The following is a 16706-nucleotide window of genomic DNA, read 5'->3' as shown; positions in this document are numbered from 1 at the left end:
CCCACCCCCACTCCCCCGTCTAGCCTCCTTTCTCTCCTGAGCTGCCTCTTTGAATCGTGTATGGAAAGGAGATACTTGCAAAGTGATAAAGGGTATTTCAGTAATAACCAGGTAAGCAGGTATCGTAGTAGAGCTCAAGGGCAGGGTGCCTCTGAGCTGGACTCTTGTAAGGAGCACCTCACTTAATAGTCCCTTAAAAGTCATTGCTTATGGTACAGAGCTCCGGCAGCCTAGTGGCAAGAAGCTGCACTGCAATCCCAGAGGTGTGCGGTTCAAATCTACCAGGTGCTCTGCTGGAGGAGGAGGGGCAATCTCCTCCTGTACCAGTCAGATCCATTTTGACAGTACACACACACACAAATAATTTTTTAAAAGTTGTCGCTTCAACGCCTTCTGGTGATTTAAGAAACTGGTGATACTCGGATACCAGCCATTCTGTACAAAGATGGTCCTCACATTATTCAGATATAGGAAAAATTGGGAATAACTTCAATGTTATATTCTTGTTCAGAAGATCATGACATAAAGACCATGGAAAGATGCTCTGGTGGCATGGTGCATAATGTGTCTCGCTTCTACCCTAATGATCGTCTGTTCAAATCCACCAGCGGCTCCAAGAGGGAAAAATGGGTCGTCTTCTCCCATTAAGATTTACAGCTTCTGAAACCCAGTGGAGAAGTGGCCATGAGTTGGGATAGACTTGATGGCCGTGGGTTACATACCATGGAATAATGTGTTAATATTTTGTAATTCTGTTTATGCTGCTGTGTGCTGTCAACCTTCATCTACAGTGACCCCTTTTGTTGCGGGGTTGACCTGCCCCCTAGAGGTTTTGAATGGAGCAAGTCCCCAGGGCTTTTCTCCTGTGGAAAGTACAGGTTGGTTTAGAAGCCCAGCACTCAACCATTACACTCCCAAGCTCCTTAATTATGTTGGTAGAGCGCTCTTAAGGTTCCGGGGCTCTGGTGGCATGTTCTGTAGAGGGCCTCAAGGTGACACTACTCTGGCAGTTCAAATCCTTGGGATTCCAAGGGAGAGAGAAAGGCTTTCTCTGCCCATGTGATTTACCGCCTCTGAAAACCCTCCCGCAGCTCAGCTATGAGTACAATACATTATGACTTGATGCAATTTTTAAGGATAATAAAACATTTCCTAATGTTTCTAGGTGGCATAGATGGGATGGGATAGTGGCTAGTAATTTTATACCTGGTTCCTTATATGTTCTTAGCATTTTCAGTTAAAAGCATGAGTCACCTTATAATTGTTATGCAGATAGCAGACCCACTAGCATATTTTCAGAGGCACTAAATTGCATGGGAGAAGATAGCCCATTTTTCACATGGAGAATTATTATTACCTTATAATAAGAAACTTTTTAAAAATCTAAAAATTAAAGCAGTCATATTATTTAGAAATTTATTCATTGTATTTATTTAACAAACTTTCTTTTTTATTTTATTATTTCTTGTGTGTGTGCCGTCAGATCAGACTGGTACAGGAGATTTTCTCTCCTCCCGCAGAGTAGCTGGTGAATTTGAACCACCTGCCTCCGGGATTGCAGTGCAGCTTCTTGCCACGAGGCCACTAGAGCTCCCAATTTAATAAATTTTCGTATAGCACTTTCTAATAATGTGTCAGCCTGCTAAGGTGGTTAAACCCACCATTTATTTCATGGGAGGAATGAGGACAGTCTATTTCCATAAGAGTTATACCCTTGGAAACGCACTGAGGGATTGAGATGAATCAGAACTGAGTCAATGGCCGGGGGTTATTTGCTAATTATTCTGCAAACATTAGGACCCTGTTAATTCTTCCTGTGTAACTGCTGTTGTGAAGTAATGTCCCTGTTTATAAGGAATTACTTTTGGCTGCAAGTAGCAGATAGCCCAAATCAAGCGACCTGATAAGTCTAAAATCAACTCCAGAGTTGATTCATGCAATCAGTGAGGTTAGAGCCCTTATCTTAAAGGCATCTTAACATCTTCCTCTTAATTACAAGATAACTGTAAAAGCTCCTGCCATCACATCTGCCTTGAAAATTAAAGCAAACAGGACCAGTATCAGCTTTGTCTGCTTCCTGTATATCAGGAAAGCCAACTTTTCTCCTAGACACTCCTCCCACTCGGGGCTGGATCAGGATGATTTAGATTCTCCATCACAGGGAGGATATTTGGGAATGTGGAAAGATGGATTTTCATAATAACCAGGAGACACGGGTAGCCTTTATTTGATGTCAGAGGTGGCAGCTGGTGCTGAGGAGTGCAGCACAGCCTTTCAGGACAAAAAAAAAACAAACAAGTTCTTACCCACAGTGTCAGCCATGCCCCCTGGCCAAGAGGGCATCACAAGCCATCACTGGGGTGCAAGTTCATTGCTGCTAGGATCAATCTGAGAGTGTGTTTGCAAGGAAGAGAGGAACCCGGGTGGCAGAGAGCTTAAGCACATAGATTGTTAGCAAAAGTGTGGCTGTTCAAACATACCAGCTGCCCCCCGGGAAAAGATGACCGTCTGCTTCTGTAAAGGGTCACAGCCTTGCCAAACCCTCAGGGCAGTTCTCTTCCGTCCTCTGGGAGTGCTGCAAGTGGGCATCGATTTCATGGCAGTGAGTTTGTTGGGGTTTTAAAGGAAGACAAGAGGGATAGAATGGGCTTGGGGCCGGAACCCTGTCACGTCAGTTCTGACGTATGGCAGCCCGGTAGAGTTGCAGTCCATGAAGTTTGTGAGACTGGAGATCACCAGCCCTTTCTTTCGAGGCACCTCTGGGTGGGTTCGAACTGCCAGCCTTTCCGTGAGCAGCCACACCCTTAACGGTGCCGTCCAGGGACTCTCCCGCTGTGCTGTCTTGTCCTCCCGCGGGGTGTGGCTTGCACTGGCACGTGAGAGTACTGGGAGTTGATGTGTCATTTTCCCTTTGTCCTGTGGAGTTCCAGGTGGCACCACCGTGCTGGTGGAGCTGACTCCTGACATCCACATCTGTGGCATCTGCAAGCAGCAGTTCAACAACTTGGACGCCTTCGTAGCTCACAAGCAAAGTGGCTGCCAGCTGACCAGCGCGCCGGGGGCGGCCCCCAGCACGGTCCAGTTTGTGTCGGAGGAAACGGTGCCAGCCACCCAGACTCAGACGACCACCAGGACCATCACCTCGGAGTCCCAGACCATCACAGGTACATCCGGGGGGCCGGAGGGGCTGCGACGGGACCTACCTGTGTGCGCCAGACGCCTCTGTGGAACTTGTTAAAAATACAGGCTGCCAGAGCCCGCCCCCCCGAGGCTTGCTGCTTCATTATTTTTAACAAGGTCCACGGGGAAGCCAGCTGCCCAGCCAGGTTGAGGAACGGCTCGGCTAAAGCATTAAGTGTTAGTGCTTGCAAAATGCTGTCACATGTGAGAAAAAAACACCTTGACACAAAGCAGCTTTCTGAAACAAAATCCCATATATTCAGAGGAACATTCTTGGAAGAAATACTTCACAATGAGAAAGGTAATTGGAGTGGTGGGGATATTGTAGTTGATTTCTGTGTTTGCATTGCTTCTGTAAAGGAACAAAATGGGAGGGTTTTGTTTGAAGGGGTTTTTTTGTAAAAAGAAAGAAAGAAAGGTGCATGCCTTCTCTCCTCTCTGCTGCTGACAGGAACGCAGAAAGATCTGTGCCTTCTCTTGACCAAGCTGCCTGGTTCCACCAAAATAAATCACAATTGAGCCTACATTTAAATAGGTACAATGAGGCCATTATTAGAATTAACTGTTCACACACAAACCCAGGGTATCTGTTGTTGGCAAACCTGTTTATGATTTATCCTAAGGGGACAATCTGATAACATTTAAAGTATATAAATGATACAGATATGTTGCTTTTGTTACGTACCATTGAGTCAGAACCAATTCTTAGCTGAACCTCCAGCAAGTTCCCAGAAGCAGGAGCGCTGGTGGCTCAGTGGTGAGGAATTGTGCTGCCAACACCAAGGTACACGGTTTGACTCCTCCAGCTGCTCTGTGGGAGAAGGGTGGGCAGTCTCCTCCTGTATGATTTACTGCCCCTGAAAACCCACTGGAGGGTCAGCTATGGGTCAGTTCCAACTCAGTGGTATACAACAACAAAATGATATAGGAGGAGAATGCCTATCTTTCTCTTGCAGAGCAACTGGTGGATTACAACAACAACAAAACACACACACACACACACACGTTGTTGTTGTTGTTATGTGCCGTTGAGTCACCTGCAACTCATAGCGACCCTATGTACAACAGCCCTAAACCCTGCTCTATCCTTTGCCAATCTTAATGTCTTTGACACGCCTATCCTCATTACCCCAGTGACAGAATCAATTCATCTCTCATAGAGGGTCTTCCTCTCCTGTGCTGTCCCTCCACCCTCCCAAGCATGATGTCCCTCTAAAGACTGATCCTGCCTTGCAACATGTCCAAAGTATGTCAGACAGAGCTTCAGAATCCTTGCCTCCAAGGAGCAGCCTGGCTTCACCCTCTCTAGGACAAACCTGTTTGTTCTAACAGTCCATGGTATATTCAGAACTCTTCTCCAGCACCACAGCTCAAAGGCATCAACTTTCCTCCTATCATTCCTAGTTATTGCCCAGCTCTCTGATGCCAAGCAAGTGATTGCAAAGACCATGGCCTGTATCAAGCGCACCTTGGGCTCCAGACTGATATTTTTGCTCTTCAATACTTTGGAGAGGTCTCTGACAGCAGACTTTCCCAATGCAATTTGTCTTTTAATATCCTGGCTGTATGTATGTATAAAATCGAAGGGAGCTGTGGTGGCCTGGTGCGAGGCACGTGATTCACATGATACACCAGCTGCTCCACACGGGTATGGGCGATCTCCTCCTGTGCATTTTATTACCTCTGAAAACCCACTGGAGGGTTCTCTCTGAATTAATTCTAGCTCGACAGCATACAACAGTTGTGTGTGTGTGCGCGCGCGTGTGCTGTTGAGTTGGAACTGACTCACAGCTCACCCTCCAGCGGGTTGTCAGAGGCTGTAAATCACTTGGGAGAAGATTGCTAATCTTTCTCCCCCGGAGCAGCTGGTGGGTTTCCTTTACGTGGTCAGCACAACTCCCTACCCACTGGGCCACCAGAGTTCCACTGTTAGTATTACATAGAACAGACATGTAATACATAGTAATATATGTATTTATCTGGTAACATATATATGTGTGTAATATATATATAATGTCGGGAGCTCTTATGGCCTCCTCACATACGATTTACAGCCTCTAAAATCCTCACTGGAGGGTCAGCTGTGAGTCAGTTCTTACTCTCACTTGACTGCACATAACAACTATTTCATATACTCTAGATGATATTAATGGGAAGTTCTAGTGGCCTAGGGGGTAGGGAGTTACACTGCTCCCCCAAAGGCACATGGTTTGAATTCAGCAGCTGCTCCAGAGAAGAAAGACGGGCTGTGTCCTCCTATGGGATTTACAGCCTCTGAAAATCTGCTGGAGAATCAGCTATCAGTTGGTTGCAACTCCCTGGCAGTGATACAGTATCATTTATGGCACCTAACTGTGTCTTGTTACTGTGCCAGTCAAAGAAGGCAAGTTTGTGAGCCGACTTCCATCAGAAAGGGCATCGTGAATATGGTTACAAATAAAGTTTTAAAAAGAAATACAAGCAAAGTGAAAAAGTAAAGCAACAACTTGGAAAAAACACGTGACTAAGGGTTGATGTCCTGCATAAATGCACCAGATTGTAAAGTCAATGAAAAGAGAGCGAAAGAAAGAGTGGAAAAGTTTGCCGAAAGCAGCAAATGATTTGCTGGGCGGTTTCGTGAAGGTGGACTTTATGAAGAATGTGGCATCAGGATCAGAGGAAGACACATCAACAGCCAGCATTAAGCAAATGATACCACCTCGCTCGCTGAAAGTGAAGAGGGCTTGAAGCCCTTGCTGCAGAAGATCATAGATTTCAGCCTTCAACATACATGCATCTCAACATCAGGAAAACAAAAGTCCTTACTACCGGGCCAGTAGACAATATCATGATAGACGGAGAAGAGATTGAAGATGTCAATGATGTCATCTTACTTAGATCCGCAGTCAACACTCTTGGTACCAGCAGGACCAGACAGTTCTTTCTTCCCCACATGAGCCTGCATGACTTACAGTCAACTTCATGGCATCTACCAAGTGAGGGAGCTCTGGTGGCCTAGAGGCAAGAAGCTTGCTGAAGACCTGAAGGCATGTCACACCGAGCCCAGCCACAGCATTGAACGTGGCAGGCTCTGTGGCAGTCCGTCTCATTGAGGGCCTTCCTCTTTTTCCCTGAGCCTCTGCTTTACCGAGCTTGATGTCTTTCTCCAGGGATCGATCCTTCCTGATGTCATGTCCAAAGTACGTGAGAATGAAGTCTTGCATCCTATCATCTAAGGAGCATTCCAGCTGTGCTTCCAAGACAGATTTGTTCGCACTTCCGGTAGTCCACTGTTAGTTCAGTGTTTTTCATGAGCACCTTCATTCAAAATTGAATATTAATTCAGAAGACTCAAACAGAATGTATAAATGTAGTGAAAAGATAGAATCGTGACGCACACTTTACTGATGTTATACCATTCCGGATTCCCCAACAACTGCTTCTTGTACAAGTTCTGCGTGAATATAATGAAGTGTGTGGAGTTCCTGTTATTCCGGGTTATCCGTACTTTCTCATGATGAACACAGCTGGGGTGTAAAGGAGCTGCTGATTTAGGGGGCTTCTTAATGTAGCAGGCTCAGATAATGCGCGTGCACACACACACACGGGATAGTAAGATCATTTCTTCAGAGCAGCGGTGTAAAAGAGTACATTAGCCCTTGGAGAAACCCCAGCGAAGAGAGGGAACTTCATGGGAAACCCCAGGAGTCTTGAGCTGGAGTTCTGGAGATGTGGGGGGCGGGGACAGCAGCACCCTGTGGAAGCCCCTTAAGTGCTGTGTCCAGAGATGGTCTGGGACCAAATGACCTACGCGTCTCACCTTTAGGTCCCTGTGGGTCTGTCTAGGATCCCAGGTCTGTGTGCTCGATACATCAGCTCATTCTGCTTCAGATGTGTCTCTGGTTCTCTGAAACAGAGCTGTAGTCCCATGGTCAGTGGTGGACGCGTGAACTCACATGAATCTGGCAAGTTATTATTTCTACAGCAGTTTAAACACCTCGTTGGACTCAGGGAAATACAGGTGAACTCTCTCTGCTTAATAACTGAAAGTTAACTCATAAGAGGTAGCTGATTGAAGTACTGCCTTAAAGGCGCATCTGGAGCCCTCGGAGTATGGTGATTAAAGAGCTTGGCTAGGGAGCCCTGGTGGCAAGAAGTTGTGCTGCAGTCCTGCAAGAGCGCAGTTTGAATCCAGCACATGCTCCGCTGGATAAGGAGGGGCTGTCTCCTCTTATGCCAGTCAGATCCAGTTTGACAGTACACAACAAGAAAAGGAAAAAAAGAGGGAGCTCTGGTGGCCTAGTGGCAAGAAGCTGGGCTGCAGTCCCGAAGGCATGTGGTTCGAATCCACTAGATGCTCCACTGGAGAAGGAGGGGCAATCGCCTTCTGCACCAGTTGGATCCAATTCGACGGTGTACACACACACACACAAAATTAAAAAAGGGAATAAAGAGTTTGACTGCTAACTGAAGGTTGGTTGTTTGAAACCACCAGCTCCTCTGAAGGAGATGATGAGGCAGCCCCAGATGATGGGACTGCCGCAGCTCTGTGATCTTTGATGTGTTTGAGCCCATGGTTGCTGCTACCATCTCCCTGAGAGGAGGGGCCAAGCCAGGCTTGTTCGCCTGCCACCCAGGTCCCAAGTGTGAGTTATCGGGTGAAAGCAGGAAAGGACAGCTGGGGGTATGAGGCATGGGTGTCCACGGCATCGTCAGTGCAGGGGGAGGGCTGGCTTTGAGATCTTTGTGCCTGTTAAAGATTGTTACATCCAGGAAAGAACTCTATTAAAGCAATAAATGATTAGGTATTATTAGCATGACAAGAGTCCAGAATAAGAGTTACATAGTAAAGTGGTTGGGGGATGGGGGGAGGGGGTGGAACTATATAACAGTGAAAGAACTTTTTTCCAAAGAAAAAAGTGAAAGTGAACTGGTGGGGAGAGGAGACAGGGAGGAAAATGTGCAACAATGAATGAATGGAAATCCAAGTTCTTTATAAACTTTCCTTAAAATCTAAAATAAAAAAATTGTTATAACCCCCTAAATATGTGTTGTCAATCTAGGAGAGACTGTTCCTTGGAAACGGACATCATGTTTGGAAAAGTGGAGAGTCAGCAAAAGAGAGGAAGATGCACGCGCACACACACAGAGGTGGATTGACACCGTGGCTGCACCATTGAGTTCAGGGGTGTCAGAGTTGTTGAGGACGGCACAGAATAGGACACGGATCAAGTCTGTTTTTCATAGGACTGCGAGGAGTGATACTCAACTTAATGGCACCTAGCAGCAAAAACAAACAATACCCACATTGCCCTGGATAGATCTGCTGCCGGAGACCTCATTAAAGTGCCAAAGAGCAAGGATATCACATTGAGGGCTATGGTGTGCCTGTCTATAAGCTGTGGCATTTCATTCACTTCATATGCATGTGAAAGTTAGACAGTAAGTAAGATAGACTGTTGAAAAACTGATTCCTTTCCATTTTGGTGTTGGCAAAGAGTGTTTGAAATATGGACTGCCAAAAGGAAAAGAAATCCATCTTGGAAAATGTACATCTGGGATGCCCCTCAGAAGTGGCCCTTGTTTTCAGAACTAGATTATTAGATCTTTCTAGTCTGCGTAGAAGCTCTGTTGAAGCCTGTTTAACATCAGACCAACGCATGGCTTTCCTGTGGCAGCTCTGAAACGATGTCCTTATCCCTGTGACGTCTCATCAGTGAGCTGATAAAAGGGGATTAGGGTGAGGTGGAACCCGAATGGGACTGCATCACCTTTCTCTTACAAGAGAGACAAGAGAAGCAAGCATTCGAGGATCCTGCTACCACCAATCAATAGGCAAGTGACCGAGGAAAGATTGAAGCAGCTAGTGTTTCATTTTACTTGGATCTAAAAGTGGCACCCGTTGTAGCAGCAGTCAAAAAATCAAAGAGGGATGAGGGAAATTGAAAGAATTTGTTTGAATTTGTATTGGAATTTTGTAAATAAACTAGTAGGGGGAAAAAAGAAAATTAGAATGGCCAGCAAAAATAATCATCATCATCATCATCATCATCAAAGGGTGTGTTGAATTGGGCAAATCTGTTATCAAGGACTTCTTTAAAGTGCTACAAAGCAAGGATGACAGGTTAAAGACTAAGGTGCACCTGATCCCAGCCATGGTATTTTCAGTTCCTTTCTTCGCATCTGAAAGTTGGACAGTGAATAAGGATGAAAGAAGAAAAATTAAACCTTTGAATTTGGCAAAGAACACTGACTGTCCCATGGATTGCCAAAGAATTAAAAAAATCTGTCTTTGTGGGAGCACAAGAGAGGTGCTTCTCAGAGGCAGGGGCGGGGAACCTTGTCTCACTCACCTAGAGCCTGAAGTCAGGAGGTGCCGGTCCTTGGAAAAAGACATCATGGTTGGAACAGTAGAGCATCACGGATAGAGAGAAAGACCCTCAATGAGATGGATTGACACAGTCACTCTAAGAGTGGCCTTGAGCATGGCAGAGATAGCAATGGTGGCACAAAATAGGGCCATTTTCATGGGGTAACAGTTGACTCGATGGCACCTTACACCCAAGAAGAGTTGGTGTTAGAATGTTTCCTTTGGGCCCAAGGTTCCCACGCTGGAAACGTCCTAATCCAGAAAGCCCAGAGGAAAAAAGGCTTTTCTTGGAGCCAGAAGATGGCAGAGCTGGGCTGGAAACCTGGGTCTGCAGCCCCAGGGCCGATGATCTTGATTCCACACAAGCAGCCTCTCAGACCCTCAGTGACGCTTCCTCAGGCCTGCTGTGTGCATGACAACCATCTGAAGCCACTGTTTAAAACGCAGGTGCTGTTGCATTTAAAAAGGAAAGGCTTAAAAAAGAAAGCTTTTTGAAATGGAGAGTTGAAGGGGCAGCACGGTAGGTGAGGATGTGAAAGCCACCTGCAGAGGCTGGAAGGACAGCAGAGTGGAAGGAAAGAAGCTACACTTGTCCGCTTGACCAGAGGTCTCCAGACTCATGAGCAGAGGCTTCCGAGGAGATTGCCTCTCGGTGAACTTCAGGCAGCAACTGCACAATTTAAGCAGCATCAGGAGTATCCTGAAGACCGAAGCCTCTTGTGCTACGAATCAGGATTTCATCAAGCAAATGACCTCTCTGGTGCCCTTGAGACTCTAGAAAGTGGAGGCAGTGCCAGGGGCCAGTACCAAGCCTCCAGCCACTGCAGATGCAGAGACTGGGAGCTGCCGGAGGTGGCACCACGATGCCTAGAAACGGCCACAGACTGCTGGGCTCCACCGCCAGAGATGCTGAATCAGTGGCCGTCCTAGTCCTCCAGGTTCTCTTGTTGTGTACCGTAGAGTCGGAACCGACCCGTTGCTGACATTCCCGTGGGTTTTCAGAGGCAGTTAATTGCACGGGAGGAGATTACCCATCCTTGTCCCACATAGACGCTGGTGGGATTCGAACTGTGTGCCTTTAGGATTGCAGTGTAGCCTCTTGCCACTAGGCCAGCAGAGCTCTCTTGTTGTAAGGTGCCAAAAAGTCACTACTGATTCATAGCATCCCTGCATACAACAGGGAGCTCTGGCGGCCTAGTAGTAAGAAACTGTGCCATCAGCACAAGGGCAGGCAGTTCGAATCCACCAGCTGCTCCACAAGAGAAGGATGGGAAATCTACTGTCACGCGATTTACAGCCTCTGAAAACTCACAGGAGGGTCAGTCCTGACTCAATGATACACAACTATGTACAACAGAGCTAATCCTTCCCCAGTCCTGTGCCGTCCTCACAGTCTCCGCTGTAGTCCAAGAACGGTGCTCTAAGAACACTGTTATTGCCGAAGTCAGGTCCTCTAGAAAGGAGCAAGACCAGTGAAATGTGTATAAATAGAGATTCGTTTCAAGGGATGACTCACACAGTGGTGTAGGCAGGCAGTCCACTCCCAGATCATCCGAGGGTCACATGACAGACCAGTAAAGTCTGCTGGCTCGCTGACTTCAACGATTTACAGCCTTGGAATCCGTGCGGGGCAGTTCTCCCGGGCCCTGTACCTCTGCGATGAGTCAGAAGTTCAGCAGCAGTGGGGAGGGGGAGAATCTCTATGGAAGTGACCTGCCACTGTTTTCTCTCTCAGAGAACCTGGTGGGTCAAGCTGCTGACCTTTGAGTTAATGCCCAAGCCTGTGACCACTGCCCTGCCAAGATTCAAATGCCAGGTGCCAACAAAATCCATGTGTTAGAGGGGAATTATCCTCTTAACAGCAAAGGTGCTGAAGAGATGGAGACCTGAGCTTCAGGTGAACTATTCAGAGCTGTCTTCTTAGATCAAGTGGAATTGCTAAAAATATGAAAGCATTGTGTGGTGATTTATTTACTTGACCACATGCTTCTGTTCATGGCTCATAAATTCGCAGCACATCTGTGTAATCAATCTGTAACATCTTAGAGCCAAAGGAATGTGGCCTAACTGCCCTTCAGATCTGTGGCATGGATGGTATTCGTTGAGCCAAAGCCCAAATACGTGGCAGTGTTGGGCATGCAATCATGTATATCCACGTAATCTCCGATTTACACTGTATTCAGCTTTCATCGAAACTCAAAACCATCGTGCGGGCACCTCTTATCATTTGTAATTAGTCCTACATGCAGTGTTGTATAATCTGCTGATACCGTTCTCAGATGCCCAGTTTTTTTGTCTTACAGGACTTCTCCGTGGTGGTTTTGTGGCATTGAGTGAGAACCGGCTCATAGCTGACCCTCCCGCAAATTTTCAGAGATTTTTAAATCACACAAGAGGAGATTGCCCCTCTTCCTCCTTCAGGGCAGCTGGACATTTGAACTGCCTGCCTTCAAGTTGGCAGTACGACTCCTTACCGCTAAGCCACCAGTGCTCCCCTGCAGGGCTTTGTTGTTATTGTTGTTGTTAGGTGCCGTTGAGTCGAGCACGACTTCATAGCGTCCCTGTGAACCAAATATCTGAACTCTGTTCTATCCTGCGCCACCCTCACATTCCTGCCACACAACAGCCCATTGCCACAGTCACCGTGTCAATCCACCTGGTTGAGGGTCTTGCTCTCCATTGCCCACCCTTCACCCTTCCCCACACTATGTCCTTACCCAAGGAATAGCACCTCCTAGCAACATGTCCAAAGTGTGTGAGGCAAAGCTTCATCATTCTTGCCTCCAAAGAGCACTCCGGCTGCACCATCTTGAAGATAAATCTGTTCCTTCTCTTGGCCGTCCATGGGATGTTCGGTGCTCTTCTCCAGCACCTCAACTCAAAGGCATCAATTCTTCTGTCATCCTTAATCATTGTCCAGGTCTTGGACGCATTAGCTAGTAATGAGGAAGACTATGGCCTGAATCAGACACACCATCATTCTCAAATTGACATCACTACTTCTCATAATTTGGAAAGGTCCCTAACTGCAAATTTTCCCATTGCAGTTGGTTTCCTTATTTTCTGTCTGCTCATACCAAGAGTGTTAATTGTGGATCTGAGCAAGATGAAGCTATTGGTAGTTTCAATTTCCTCTTCATCCATCATGACACTGCCTATTGGTCCAGTGGTAAGAATCTGTTTTCTTGATATTGAGATGCAGTCCACACTGAAGGGTGCATTCCTTGATATTCTTCAACAAGTACTTCAAATCCTCCTCACTTTCAGCAAGTAAGATGGTGTTATCTGCATAACACAAGTTATTGTTGAGTCTCCCTCCAATCCTGATGTCACACTCCTCTTCATAGAGTCCAGCTTCTCGGATAATTTGCTCATCATATAGATTGAACAGGTATGGAGAGAGAATACAACCCTGACGTACTCCCTTCTCAGTTCCAAGCCATGCAGTGCTCCCCTGCTCCATTCACACAGCGGCCTCCTGATTCAGGTATAGGTTTTGCATGAGCACAATCAAGTGCTCCAGAATTCCCATGCTTCTCAGTGTCAGCCACAGCTTGTCATGATCCACACAGTCAAACGCCTTTGCATAGTCAAAAAAGCACAGATAGACATTCTTCTGGTGTTCCTTACTTTCAGCCAGGATCCATCTGAGATCGACAGTGATATCCCTGGTGCTACAGTCTCTTCTAAATCCTGCTTGAACTTCTGGCAGTTCTTTATGCACTGTTCTAGCTGTTTTTGAATGATCTTCAGCAGTATCCTGCTTGCATGTGATATCAATGATATTGTTCAATAATTTCCACTTTCATTTGGATCACCTTTCTTGGGAATGGGAACAAATATGGACCTTTTCCAACTTGTTAGCCAGAGAGCCATCCTCCAAATTTATGGGGCTTTAGTTACTTAAAAATACTGATTATTTTTCTCAAGTTTGTAGGCAGATGTGCGGAACAGTGAGAGGTCACTGTGAAGTACATGATCATAAAAAGAAAAGGGGCATATAGACAACTCTGGCTCATTTTCTGATCAGAAACGTCATTCTAATTCCTGAGGGCAATCTAGATGATCGAGAACCTTTTATGATGGAGTCATTACACCAAACGACAGAATGCCCACTTTGTCGAGCAGTGACAGAATGCCCACTTGGTCAAGCAGTCCTCCACTGGCCGAATAAATTTTTATTATTTATGTATTTTTATAATATGCATTAAAATGTATCTCATGTTGGCAGAAGAATTGATGCCTTTGAGCTGTGGTGTTGGAGAAGAGCCCTAAATATCCCATGAACTGCCAAAAGCACAAACGTATTTCTTGGAGAAGGTGCAAGCAGAGTGCTCCTTGGAGGCAAAGATGGTGAAGCTTTGTCTCACATACTTTGAGCATGATGCTTGGAGAGTCTATTCCTTGGAAGGAACGTCATGTTTAGAAAGGTCAGCAAGAGAGAAGAAGGCCCTTAGCAAGATAGATTGACCCCGTAACAGCAGCAGTGGGCTCAGGTGTGTCAGCGATGATGAAGATGGCACGGGAGAGGACAGGGCTCGGGTCTGTTGTTCATAGGGTCGTATCTCAGTCAACAGCTCGTAACAACAATTTATATACAGTACTTCCATCCCCAGAGACACTGAAAAGAGCTCAGCCTCATTGCTGTCATGTTGGGGTTGACTCAGAGCTGACTCTCTGGTGGATTTGCAGAGGCTATAAATTGGCACAGCAGGAAATTGCCCATCTTTCTCCTGAGGTGCCCCTAGTGGATTTGAACCACCAGAGTCACCACCTTTAGTATAGCAGCACAGCTACCTATGGGAGGTGCCACCAAAGCTCTCAAAGACAACTAAAGATCAGACTTACAAAGACAGTGCTGTCCATTCGACTTTGAACTGACTTATGATGGTGTCATTGCCATGGAGGCCCGTTGTAAACTGAAGACTCCTTGAAGGTGTATTCAGTAAATAAAGTGGCAATAATTTGAGACTGCCTCCTTTCTGTTTCATATTTGGAGCTGTTTTTCCCATGTGTAAATGCACAAGAGACTTGAGAACAAGGATTCCTACAGAGACTTGTAAACCCCTGTGCCCTTCAGCACAATTCACAGCAGCCGAAGAGTGTCTCAGCGACCCAAGTGGCCAGCAACAGATGGGCGGGTTTGGAGCCATGCAGTGGAATGCTACTCAGTCATGAAGAGTACTGAAATTCAGATACATGGATCTTGAAATTATTATGCAACTTAAAAAAAGATGCAAGAGGAAAAACACTGTGCAGGTCTACGTCTATGAAATGTGCAGGGTTGGCAAATGCAGAGAGACATGTGGGTTAGTGGTTCCTGCTTAAGGGATCCTTAGCGTCCGTCTGTTGTTAGGGGCCACGGTGTTTGCTGCAGTACAGTCGAACACAGCGCCGCCTGGTCCTGCACCACCGTCCTCGCTTCTACAGGCGCTGGTCCCTCCTGGTCACTTGCCTCTCCTCAGAAACAAATGAGATGAAGAGGCCTTCCCATCTTTGCTTCTCACAAGCCTCTGGACTCTGCTTGTGTTTAGAGTGATGGAAAACCCCCGTGAAACAGATACCTCATGGTGATGCTGATTGTACAACATGATGAATATAATTATGTGACTATTTAATTGTATATTTCTTTTAAACGCACACTTAAAATAGCCACTATTGATTTTACTGTAATAAATTTTTTAAAACAAATGTCAGTGTGAATGAAAGGAATTTTTTTTTTAATCAAGTAATTCATGCTCAAGATAGTATTGTTTTGATTTTGGAAGACTAGCTTTGCCCAGAATCTCCTCTGTGTTTCTTTTTGGGTACTTTATTAGGATGTAGAGATTCTGCTCATGGATATATTGGCATCATTTAGAACATTTTTCACCCCTTCTTGTGCCCTTTTAAGGTCGCTACAGTACTTTAAGAGGCTAACACAGAAGGGTAAAGTCAGTCTCCATAAAACCCAGACAGGACATGGAAAGACTTCTCTTTGGATCCTGTCTGGAGTCACATTTGAGAAAAAAGAAAATCTTAAAAATGTATTTTACTTCAGTTAATTAAAAAAATCTACCTGGAGTAAAGTACAAGGGCCTTGTTTGTTTAGCAGAAAGTTTGCATCGACTTTGGGTGGATTCATGATTTTGGATCAACATCTTGAAGGAGAAACGAGGCAGGCAGATTCCTTCAATATTCCATTCTTGGAATTGCAGTAATATTCATCTCTTTTTTTTTTTAGTTTCAGCTCCAGAATTTGTGTTTGAACATGGGTATCAAACGTATCTGCCCACGGAAAGCAGTGAAAACCAGCCTGCCACTGTCATCTCCCTCCCTGCCAAGTCGCGCACCAAAAAGCCCGCAGCCCCGCCGGCTCAGAAGAGGCTCAACTGCTGCTATCCAGGTAGGGGCAGCACAGGGCACTTCGGATGCAGAGGACAGGCGTCTAACCAGGCTGAGGCTCTGCCTCTCGGCTTCCCACAGCGGCTCCCCAGTGAGCTCCAAGCTCCCACCCCTCACTTCAAAATCCTGTATTGACATCACTTTCCTCAGTGTCCCTTCTCATCGGACTTGTGAGCACCAGTGAGGCCGTGAGCGGGCAGGGCATGGGTCTTCCGGGCTACTGCTTAGGAAGGAGCCCTTGTGGTGCTGTAGATAAACATACTTAGCTTCTAACCAAAAGGTCGGTGGTTCAAACCTGCAAACCACTCTCAGGGGAAAGACGTGGCAGTTCTGCTTCCGTGAAGCTGTACAAGCTCAGAACTCCTTTGGGGCCGTTCTGCTGGGTCCTCGCCTGCCCCTGAGCTGGGATTAAGTCACTAGCTTTGAGTATAACCTAGGAAGACACCCAGGAAGGTATCTTTCTTTCTTTACCTTTTATTTTTTTTTAAAGAAAATTTTTTATTTTGAAATCATTTCAGACTTACATAAAAGTTGCAAAAATAGTACAAAAATTTTTTTTTATGACCCTCAGAGAGATTCCCAAAGGAAATAATTTCACCGTATATTCTTGGCCATTCTCGCTACTCAGAGGAGATGTGGCAGCTAAGATGATGGCCTCCGACCAGCATATATTTCTTAAAAACAAGTCAGTTTCCTGTAACCATCATGTAGTCATCAGATCTGGAACTTAACACGGACACATGGTTTTACTAAAGTCTGGAGACCCAAAGGGGAGGAAAGGGTTAAGAGATGG

General features: G+C 46.0%; 1 protein-coding gene across 1 annotated transcript in view; it reads left to right on the top strand.

The window, feature by feature from the left end:
* The first annotated feature begins 2932 nt into the window (after positions 1-2932).
* The window catches only part of ZFP64 (ZFP64 zinc finger protein), a 33486-nt gene continuing 19712 nt past the window's right edge, over positions 2933-16706 (top strand). Inside the window, exon 1 of the mRNA XM_006881646.1 lies at positions 2933-3164. The gene's annotated coding sequence lies outside the window, so the exon portion shown is untranslated. The remainder of the gene's footprint in view (positions 3165-16706) is intronic.

Source organism: Elephantulus edwardii, unplaced genomic scaffold (genome assembly GCF_000299155.1).
Source record: "Elephantulus edwardii isolate Elephantulus edwardi_28Jun2011 unplaced genomic scaffold, EleEdw1.0 scaffold00015, whole genome shotgun sequence".
NCBI lineage: Eukaryota > Metazoa > Chordata > Mammalia > Macroscelidea > Macroscelididae > Elephantulus > Elephantulus edwardii.
Note: the sequence above shows the minus strand (reverse complement) of the source record. Positions and strands in the feature narration are given on the sequence as shown.